This window comes from Diadema antillarum, unplaced genomic scaffold (genome assembly GCF_040938485.1).
Source record: "Diadema antillarum isolate AM-2024a unplaced genomic scaffold, OU_Dant_1.0 scf00000086, whole genome shotgun sequence".
In the NCBI taxonomy this organism is placed as follows: domain Eukaryota; kingdom Metazoa; phylum Echinodermata; class Echinoidea; order Diadematoida; family Diadematidae; genus Diadema; species Diadema antillarum.
In genome coordinates, this window is record NW_027270975.1 from 378,283 (window position 1) to 389,641 (window position 11,359).

Consider the following 11,359-nt stretch of genomic DNA (forward strand, 5'->3'; position numbering starts at 1 on the left):
CAAGCATCTCCCTGATTGCTCTGTGGAATGTTCCAGAGTGTCGTGAGTGAATTTTGGCAGCCCTTAATCAAGATTTTGGAGCCATAGTTGGATTTGTTAAATCTTGAAAGTGTTGCCATAAAGACAGGTACATTCAAAGACTCTGGGTTCCAGTACTAATTTGACAGGAGAGTTCCTGAATGCACTTTGCCATGCCGTGTGGCAATTGAATGGCTCCCTTGATGAGGCATGGAAATAAATTGATAGGGAAGTTGATAATAGATTATAGAAAATAAAAAAGAATGAAACAACCTGTGTTAATTTAGATTTGTGGTACACTGAATGGGAGAGCCCCACCCCCCTCCCCACCCAGCAGTAGTAGGGACTTGAAATTACCGACAGTAGTTGTGGAAATTTGCTGCATTAAATATTTCTGTTGTTCTGACTCTGAATTCATGACAATATCCTTGGTGAGATTACTTGTGTATTGTACACATCATTAAACCCAGGATCAAAAGATTGATTTATTAATGATTATCAGAGAAATAGAACATTTTTAAGGTATCAAGAAGGAAAAAAACAAAACAAAATAAAACAAAACAAATGGAAGTGAAAAGAAGGGAATGATTGCGGTTTGGATTTATGAGGGTGCTTTCATAGTTTGAGATTTATCAAACGAATGAGAAAGACAAACTGCATAATGGGATACAACAGGTTTGTGGGCAAACTTTGTAACACAGACTCATCAAAGGTTTCCCTCCAACATGAAATGAGTTCTATGTCTGTGGTTATTATCATTATTCACTACAGCCATTAATGACCTAGAATATGTGGAGTTTTAACTTGCATGCAGGCAGCAATTAAGTGCAAAGAGAAAATGCTGAAACACAGTGAGCATGAATACATTTAGACATTTGTTGTGAAGTGCTATTTTGTTTGGTGCATTTTGTATTTCACTGGGTCCTTGAGTGATTTGCCTGAAGTTGCAGAAAAAATGGTAAAGATACAACAGATATGTGATGTCACCTTGTTAGTCCCTACTTCATCAATAATGTCATGGGACTATTGTCATTTTGAGACATTTTTGTCTGTAAATTCATCTGTATAGAACAACATGCAATTGCAGGTTGCACATAATTTCAGTGCTGCAAGCAATCCATATGTGTATGTGCAAGCCAAGGGAATTAACCCCCCCCCCCCCAAAAAAAAAAAAAAAAAAAATAATAATAATAAATAAAATCAGCAACAACAGTCTGAGGAAGAAGAGTAAGTAGCAGGTGAGAAAGAATGCCAACCTACTGAAACTCAAAGCAAACACACGAATATGGTGAGCTCTCGATGAAACAAATCACAATTGTGTGTGCACGCTAAAATCTGAATTGTGAGAAAAGTGTTCATCTTCCATGAGATTTCATTTAAGCCGGCTAACTTTGAGTAACTCAAATATTTCTGCTATCATGAGATTTGACGGTAATCTCTGCAGGTTTCAAAGACATTTTGAGACTCGTGCTGAGCTGAGCAACAGTCAATCATAAAAGGACACTGTACTTTGACATGTAGGTGTTGCCTGTCATTGTATGTAGGGGGAATGATGCATTCTGTGATTTCTTTTTGTCTGGAAGCTCACATGTAAATACATACATCAATTTTGTCAGCAACAATGAATCACGTGCCTGGCTATTTGTTGTTTGAGTTTGAGCGTCCCTTGTCGCTGTTGACTTTGGCTGTATGGTTGTACTGCGTATTCCTTGTGCCGTGCTGCATTTCATTGTGTGCAGTACACAACAATGGTTCACTCTGATTGAAAATATGTGGATTATTGAGCGTGTGTTTGGAGAATGCTGTGGAGTGGGAACTAGAGAATGGATTTATTCTCAAATTGCACTCAATGACATTTTTTTTTCAGTCTCTGCATTTCTTTGTCTGTCTTGAAGCGACCACGGGTTATGAGTGATAAAAAGTAGAGATGTTCACTCTTGTAACTTCACACGCATGGAAAATGTCACAACCAGACTAACACACATATCTGCGTAAAATGTTATGATCTGCATACAATACAATGCATGCATAATTGTATACATACTGTACGTATCTATCCACCCACCTACCTACATATATACTTAACTTGCATGCATACATGCTTATTACATACATACTTGCATACATACACACACACATACAGATAAACAAGGTACATATGTACGTATATGCCCTTGTGCTATGGTCACATGCACCCCTTTGGTAGTTCGAGGCCGTGTATGAATTGCAATTGAGGAAACCCATGCAGCCAGCCCCACTCAAGGTTTGATGAGCTTTCAGATTTCCTTGGCCGCCGCAGACCACATGTCTGAAATTTCAAGCTTGTGCAAAATTGTGATTATGAAGTTGAAGCATTCCATGTTTCCATTTTTTTTTCCTGCTGTAGCTCTGATGAACTCGAACATCAGTGCTTGGAAACAAACTGATGGCTAAGAGTGCTAATTTCTCTACCAAACTGCACAGTTATCATGGAATCTATCATATTCAAACTTATAGAATCTCTGCAGAAGTAACTTATTGGTCCTCATCTGGCCTATGGAGAAAACTCTAGCTGTCGCCTGATGAGGATCAGGCGCAGGGGTCGTGGAGCGTTTTTCAGTAGGAGGGGATGGAGAGGATGCGGGGGTTGTCAAGGTCAAGATAAAATTTTACTCTGAGTTTACAAGATTTCATAGTGTTCTATAAGTTCATAGTAATGTATTTTAAGTACAAATTACAATAAAGGGCACATTGATATACACTACACATACGCGCGCAATTCATTTTCTTTCTTTTTTTTTTGTAGGATGTTAATGTGCGTTACAAAGTACTAGTATTTGACATTATTCTGAGTGGAACCATTACCTGACCTTTTTCAACCCTCACCCTAACCTTTCCATCAGGCGGCAACATGTAGATTCTGTGCCATCAAACTAAAAGGTTTTTATCCTGAACTAGCCTCTATTCACGCTTCATAGCAAACGACAGAATGAACTCACCCAGGTCTCTCTGGCCTGGGGTCAATGCAAATACAGTTTGCCAATTATCATTTGTCTAGAGATATGACAATATATCTAGAGCTATTTGCCAGAGGCGTCCTTTTTTTTCTCAACCTTCCTTTCCAAGGTGATGATACTGCAATAGGCTATAGGTGTATCATCAACAAGTGCCGTTGCGGTGTAATCGGAATAATGCATTCTGTTATTGTTGGCGTTCACTATGCGACACTTTACAATCATTTACAAGAGTCGCTGAATAACGGGGGGGGGGGGGGGCTGCGGCCTCCAGTATTTTTTGCTCTTGGGAGTATATTACACATCAACTATTTACCTTCCCCCATTGGTCCGCAGCTCCCCACCCCCCCCCCCCCCCCCACCCCCCCTCAAAAAAAAAAAAATCGTTTTGCGGCCCTGATTTAAAGTACATTCCACTCCATGTTCAAGTTGACTTTTATGGAGGGATTAAAATGTGACGACAGTGCAGTCAAAATCGAAGGTAGAACAAGACGATCGGGCTAAAGTTTTACAGGTTTTAGCAAAAACAGTCGATCACAACACCAAGCAAATAAATTGAGGTGATAATTTTGTAGCCTCAGAATTATCCCAGTGACTGTCAAAAATGTTTCATTTTCTATCCAAATAAGAATCAACTGAAAGATGCAAGAGGAATAATTTGTATCTTTCCTATTAAATTACTAGTCGTGTATCTGCGCTGAAATAATTCCATGAGGAACGACGGCTTTTAGTGATTCAAAGACACCTTAATGTATAGCATGTCAGCTATCAGATGAAGCAGAGTTCCTTCACAACTACCACCCCTTTGGAAATGGATATATTGCCCTTTTATGATTTTCTGGGATAAATATGTATGCGGAACATGGTATTATTGTTACCATAAGTTCATTTACAGAACATACTAATCTATTCACAGCAAATGATGAAAGGCGATGGTTAAGGCCTCACCTTAACCCTAATCAGGCTGGGCTTTTTTGGCTATGCTATATCGGGGGGGGGGGGGGGGGGGGGGGGGATTCCGCCCCCCTTCAGATTCTATCAAAATATATGGTTGCTTTCTCTGAAAAATTTTTCTTATATTTTATATTGATTAATTATTGTAATTCATGCATAAAATCAGTTTTGGGCTCTAAATCACTTATTAATGCTCCAATTAAGCTAATTTCTTTTTAAAAATGTTTCTTGTATCATTCTTCTGAGACATAGGATAAAAAAAATCTGTATCGAAATTAAATTCTTATGTTTTTTATTGTTTTTTGAATTTCTTATGTATTTCATTGTCTTTTTGACCTTTTGTTTTTGTTTGTTTTTTGGCCAAAATTTGTCACAGACATTTTTCGAAGCATTATTATGCTAAAATAAATTAATTTCGGCCATTCTAAGTGAAGATATGAATTTTTATGTGAATTAATTGAAAAAACACAATTTGCATTGGATTTGTACACAAAATCACGTTTTGGAGCAATTTTGGGGTTGACAAATTTTTTTCGAACGGGCGTCGCGTCAAAACGGTACGCGCGGGCGCAACAATTTTGGTCTAAAAAGTTGCGCGATACTTGAAAGAAAAAAGTCATGAAACATCGCGGCGAGAGCTTATCGCGTTGCGAAGATATTGCGCGAAATGTCGAGGGGGGGGGGGGGCGGATTCCGCCCCCCCCCCCAGCCTGATTAGGGTTAATAGCAAAAAGATGAAAGACACAAAGAGATAAATGAAATGCAAATAGAAAGTTGAAAAGAGCATCGATTTTGAAACGAAATCATTACACACTGGCAATGATTGCAGTAATTCCAGTTATCGCCCTTTTTTCCACCTAACGACCGCGCTCGCATGCGTGCGCGCGCACACACAAGTATTTCACACAATGAATCGACGCTCTTGCTGATCTAATGCCGACTGTTGCGACAAGGATTGTCGCCCCGACAAGGATTGTCGCCACCGGCTCGGGGGCGACAATCCTTGACGGAGTTGGCGTCAAGGATTGTCGCCCCGTCAAAGATTGTCGTCTGGCGACAATCTGTGACGAGGGCTGGCGGCAAGGATTGTCGCCCGCCCGCCCTCGAAGCACATTTTGCTGGGTAATATCGTTCTTGACATAGTCATTGAAATACCAACACATAACTTACATGGCTACATCCATGCAAACATGCCATGTAAAAAGTCATGGTGAGGTTTCAAGGATGTGTGTATGTGCGCACGCACATGATAATTTAGCGTCCGTTTGTGTGTGTGTGTGTGTGTGTGTGTGTGTGATGGAAGAATGTGTTTATTATGTCAGCTTATGTGTTTTGGGGAGGGATACCTAGTAAAGCTGTTGCTGGCATAAACGTTATATTGATTTTAATGAGTTTGACGGATTTGTATATGAATTCGGAGTGGTGCTTGCGTGCGGGCGGATGCTGCTTTTATGCATACGGTCCATTTATGTCTTATGTATCAACATTGGGAAGTCGTTTCATCAGGAAGGAAGGTGGTATCGGTTCGGGTTTGTGTGTGTGTGTGGGGGGGGGGGGGGTTACATTTCGTTATTGCGAAGGTTCGTTATTCTGAAGGCTCTTTAGTTCGAAGGTTCGTTATTCCGAATTTCATTTTCGGATCAACGAACCTTCGGAATAACACCACAAATGTTTGGATTAACGAACCCTTTTTCATTTTCGGATTAACGAACGTCTAGGTATAGGGAATTGTGTGTTTCGAATAAATGAACCTTTGGAAAAACGAACCTTCGGAATAACGAACAGCACCCGTGTGTGTGTATGTGTGTAGGTGTGTGTATGTATGTGGGTTGGTGAATGTGGATGTGGGATGATTTAGGTTTTGGTTAATCGGGGGTTGGTGGGTTGGGGGTTTGATTTGAAGAAGGATAGTTATAAATGGTATGACAGATTTCGGTAGGATTTAATATTTAGGATAGATGTAGATTTGTTTCGGTTGGGGGGGGGGGGATTGGTCGGGTTTTGTATGACTGATTTCATTTTAGATTTGTATAATGTATTTGTGTGGGTTTTTTTAATGTATATGCCCTTGTAAGTAAGAAGGTGTTACATGATCCAAACCAATATATTCAAGGGATATAGGTTTGGTAGGGCCCTACATGTCAAAACTTTCTCGTGAAGAAATTGTTAGTAGGGTTGGTCTATAATCGAGTTATCTATGTTGAAGTGAGATCATTTGTAGTATAAATTGACAAATGGATTCGTTTGTGATTCGAACTGCCATTTGTAATGTTTTTGTTTATGTTACACCCAGATTGGGTCGCTTTATGAATGATTTGAATGAAATCAATTAATATCAAAGAAAAAAAAATGTTGACTCAGAGGTGGTTTATTTGCATTATGAGGATTTGAGTGTTTGTTGGTGTTTTTTTACACTACGTATGTATTGGCGGTGTGCATATGACAAAGAATAGTGATATGGAAGTTATAGTTAAGACTGATGGAAGAATATGACTACAGTGAAAAAATGAACAAAGACAGATAACATTTAGGGAGGGTACCTCCCTCGTATGCCTTTTCTCTCGGTCTCTCTCTCCTAGCCCTCCTCACCGCTGAAATTGACACCCCCATAAGTCAACGCTGCTGTGAACTCTATAAATACGTGCTCACCACACGTTGAAGGCATTTTCATTGCCACAGTAGTGCCTGCTGCTCAAAAAAGTTTGTTCGCACAAACATCAAAACACAAACACAAACAGACACACGTACGCATACAGGCACACGTATACACACAAACAAACAAACCACTACCACTATACAACCACCACACATGCACAGTTTCTACATATTGTATTATTATACTCCAAACACACACACACACACACACACACACACACACACACAAACACACACAGCTATACGGAAACTCATACACAAGTCAATTATTGTACGCACCTACAAATCATACACAGCACATACCATGCAGCTCCCAACACACACACACACACACACACACACACACACACACACACACACACTCATAACTTACCAGTCATACCCATCCCACCAAAGCATAACACCAGAGCAACCACCCCTAGCCGGGGGCGACAATCTTTGACGAGGCAACAATTTTTTTTTTTTTTTTGCCATCATAGATTGTCGCCATCGAGGTCGAAAATTGGGAACTGCGCAAGCGTCACAGATTGTCGCCAGTCGTCAATCTTTGACGGGGCGACAATCCTTGACGCCAACTCCGCCAAGGATTGTCGCCCCGAGCCGAGGGCGACAATCCTTGTCGGGGCGACAATCCTTGTCGCAACAGCCGACCTTCCCCTTCTCAGTCCAGGGGCGATTGAGAGACAGTCTAGACACAGTCTGTTTCTTTTGACGGAAATATCAAAAGGAGTAAGTCGAGCATGGAACTCTATGCGTCTACAGTATGCGGCAGTGAAATGTGGGACAAGGGGAGGGTGATGAAGGATGGAGAGAGAGGGGAAGAGGGAGTTTGTGGTGATTTCGGTAACAAAAAAAACAAAAACAAAAACCCACCTCAAAACTTTGCAAGGAAATTCGCCAGAAAGGTGATACGATTGTATTGTTGGTCTGCGGTATTGCCGTTGCACTACTACGGGGCAGAGGCCAAGACGTGATTTTCCAACAGTGGAGGCAGGGCGGGAGAATTCTGTTCATTTTCTTCACGCCTCCTTCAGGACCATAACTCGGGTACAGTCCTTTTGTTCTTTTTGTTTGCATCGAGTTTGACAAGGTCATTCTACTAGTGTTTTGTTCGCAATATGATTTGGGGCGAGACGTTTGCATTTATAGTCTCACTATTTTCGTATAATGGTTGTGCATTCTGTGTGAACATCACCGTGGGTATCATCGACAGAACTTTGGAACTTTTGTTGTTGTTGTAGAATCGATATTTTCATTTTCATTTCATTTATTTTCACTTAATAAAACATGCATACATAAAATGTGACAATGGTATGACAAGTATAACATGACAATGTGACAAACAAACAAAGCAAACAAGCAACCAAAGATATCAAGTGAAGAGGTTAGTGAGAAGGCAATGGGCCTTATTTAAAACTAACCCCGGAAAAGTAAATACAGCGTAAATACAGAGAAAAACGTTGGCACACACACAAACACTCACACATACACACACATGCATACACAGACAAAAACATACACCAGCACATTAACAATACACAAGATGCCATTTTCACAAGCACACCCTATCTTGCTAGTCTCTTATAAATTCATAGAATGATATCGATAACTCCCAGAATGCCTTTCAAGTAAAATACGCTTGAAAGCTTTCTTAAAACTTTGTACCGTTTTTTTACATTTCACATCAGAGTGGATGGAATTCCAGATTTGAGGGCCTTGAAAAAAATATTGACTTTTTGTAGGAGGATGTTTGAATCTGAGGTAAGTAAAAATTTCTACAAATTCTTGTGCCTTAATTATGATTATCTTTGTTTAGTTTAAAATAACCAAGTAATGATACAGGTAAAATGCCATTATAACATAAGAACATAATCACTGCACTTTGTAATAAATATATATCATACACAGTTAAAATAGACAAAGTAGAAAATATTGGAAAAGAAGGCGCTCTCATATACGGTCGGTGAATGCGAGACTATTCTAATAGCTCGCTTTTGCAGTTTAAATAGTCTCTGCATATTATACTCACTATAGATTTCCCCCATGCTAAAATACACTTGTGATAATTCAAATGTGGTAAAATAAGGGTGTTATATAATAGTAATAACAAAGATCTAGAGTATGACCGTAGTCTGTTTAAGATCCCGATACTTTTTGATATGTTGTTGCAGATGACACCAGTGTGTTCCTTCCATGACAAACAGTCATCAATTTCAACCCCAAGAAATTTTACATGAGAGGCACGTAGTATTCATATAATATGAATAATATTGGTCCAAGGATAGAACCCTAGGGCACTCCACACCTTATGGCTTTCTGTTCAGATTGTATATCATTTAACTGAACATGCATGCTTTCTGGCGATTAGATAACTTGTAAACCATTGTTTATACACCGCGAATTCCATAATTATATAATTTTTGTATCAATTGGTATGGTCCATCATATCAAAGGCCTTACTTAAATCAATAAATAAGCCAACCATTATTTCTTTTCTGTCAAAAACATCAACAACCTTATGTATGAATTCCAATAAAGCATGGGACGTGGAATGCCCACTTCTAAACCCATATTGATATGGTAAATTACATTCGTTTGAAAAATTAGACAATCTGTTGTACACACATTTTTCTAAAACTTTGGAGAAAACAGGCAATATTGAAATGGGACGATAATTGGAAACATCATCTTTCTTCCCTTTCTTATAAACAGGCACTAACCTGGCAATTTTTAATTTGTCTGGAACAACACCAGTAGATATAGACAAGTTGAATATTTCTTTCATTGGATAACAAATTACATGAATTACTTTTTTTTAATCATATCAGCCTGTATTTCATCAAACCCAGAACTTTTACCATTTTAAAACAAGTTACAATCTCAATGATTTCTTTTGGAACAATGGGAGAAAAAAAAAAGCAGTGTGATCATTCATTATTAGATATTTTTTGAAGTCATTCGAATGCTCAAATTGTGATGAAAGAGTAAAACCGATATCAGTGAAGTAATTGTTAAAAACATTACAAATATCATTAGTGGATTGCACTGGGTGATCATTCCACATTATCTTGGTAGGATAGGTACAATTACAATCCTTTTTGTGTAATGATGCATTCACATTTCACTTTCTTTTCATGTTTCCATGAGCAGAAGTATATTTGTTCATTATAATAATTCCTCTTAACAATCTTTACTTTATTATTAACAATGATACGGTATGTTTTATATACACTCAGTCTATACTGGGTTCTGTTTAGTAAATATTTCCTATACAATGCATGTTTCTTTTTGCACATCTTCTTTAATTCCTTTGTAAACCATGATTTATTCCTATGAGCACTATTACATACAATTTTCTTCTTAGAGAAACATGAAGTATGAATACCTAAAAAATGTGTTTTTGAAACAAATTCATAAGCAATATTTGCATCCTGATTTGTCATCGTCCAATCAGCAACACTAACATTATGTACAAATTTCAACACATTTTTTTCATTGTACTCCCGCACACTAAAATATGACTTCTCTTTGTCTTTATCTATAACATAATATTTTGTTATAAAAGATATTGGGAGATGATCACTAATATCCGTCAAAAATATTCCAGAGTAAATATCATTAATATCGTTTGTGAAAACATTATCTATAAGAGTTTGTGTAGTTTCCGTTTTGCGAGTGGGACCCTAAGTCAAAGGGGACAATGAGTATGTCATTAAAACATCTAAAAGATCATTGGCATTGTAGCAAGACTGAGCATTCAATAAATCTATGTTATAATCACCAACTAGATATAAAATCTTATTCTCTCTATTTTCAGCGTCTAAAATTGGCACAAATTCATCAAGAAGACATTGCACAGAATAGGCAGGGGGCCGATATATCACTCCCAATATATATGATATTTTTCATTGAATGTACTATCTCAATAAAAATAAATTCTATAACATTTGTACTCACATCAGATTCACATCTTCTTTCAAAATTAACACCATCTTTGATATAAATGCCTACTCCACCACCTCTCCTACCTTCAGCTCTTCCATTTACAATGAAATTATAATCATCTATATCATGCATTTGATTATATGTAGATGACCATGTTTCAGTTACACCAATAACAGTGGATTCCCTTTCAATACCATCCAAAAACATATTCATATTATCAACATTACTATTTATACTTCTACAATTTAAATGTACTCCAGAAAATTCATGAGCAGAAGAACTATTGACCTTGAATTGACTATCAAACTGATTATATTCATCTGGAGTAAAATACGAAGACACAGGCCCATTTTCACACTCTGTATTATCTGTATGAGAAGATAATATTCTGAAAGACCATGAAAATCAGTACTGCTTAATGTATCTAAAATAGTAGCATGATTAGGCATCATATATCACACAAACAAGGGACAAGGCCACACAAGCAGACAAACACACACACACACACACACACACACACACACACACCTTGCAGGGAGGGAATAGAAATACAATAAAAAGTCACTTATTCAAAAGAAAAAATGTTCACAAAAGATAACCTTCATAAATCGGTCAGGGAACCAAGATAATAAAATGTGACGGAGTCCCTTTTTGAATCACGTAGTACATAATGCGTAGAAAAAAAAAATATACCACTATGTAAGATATTTGAGATCACTAAGGCAAGAGAAATATCTAGATAGACATCTTAAGTGCTCCTTATTATCAATTAACTATTAGTCTCCCTTATACTG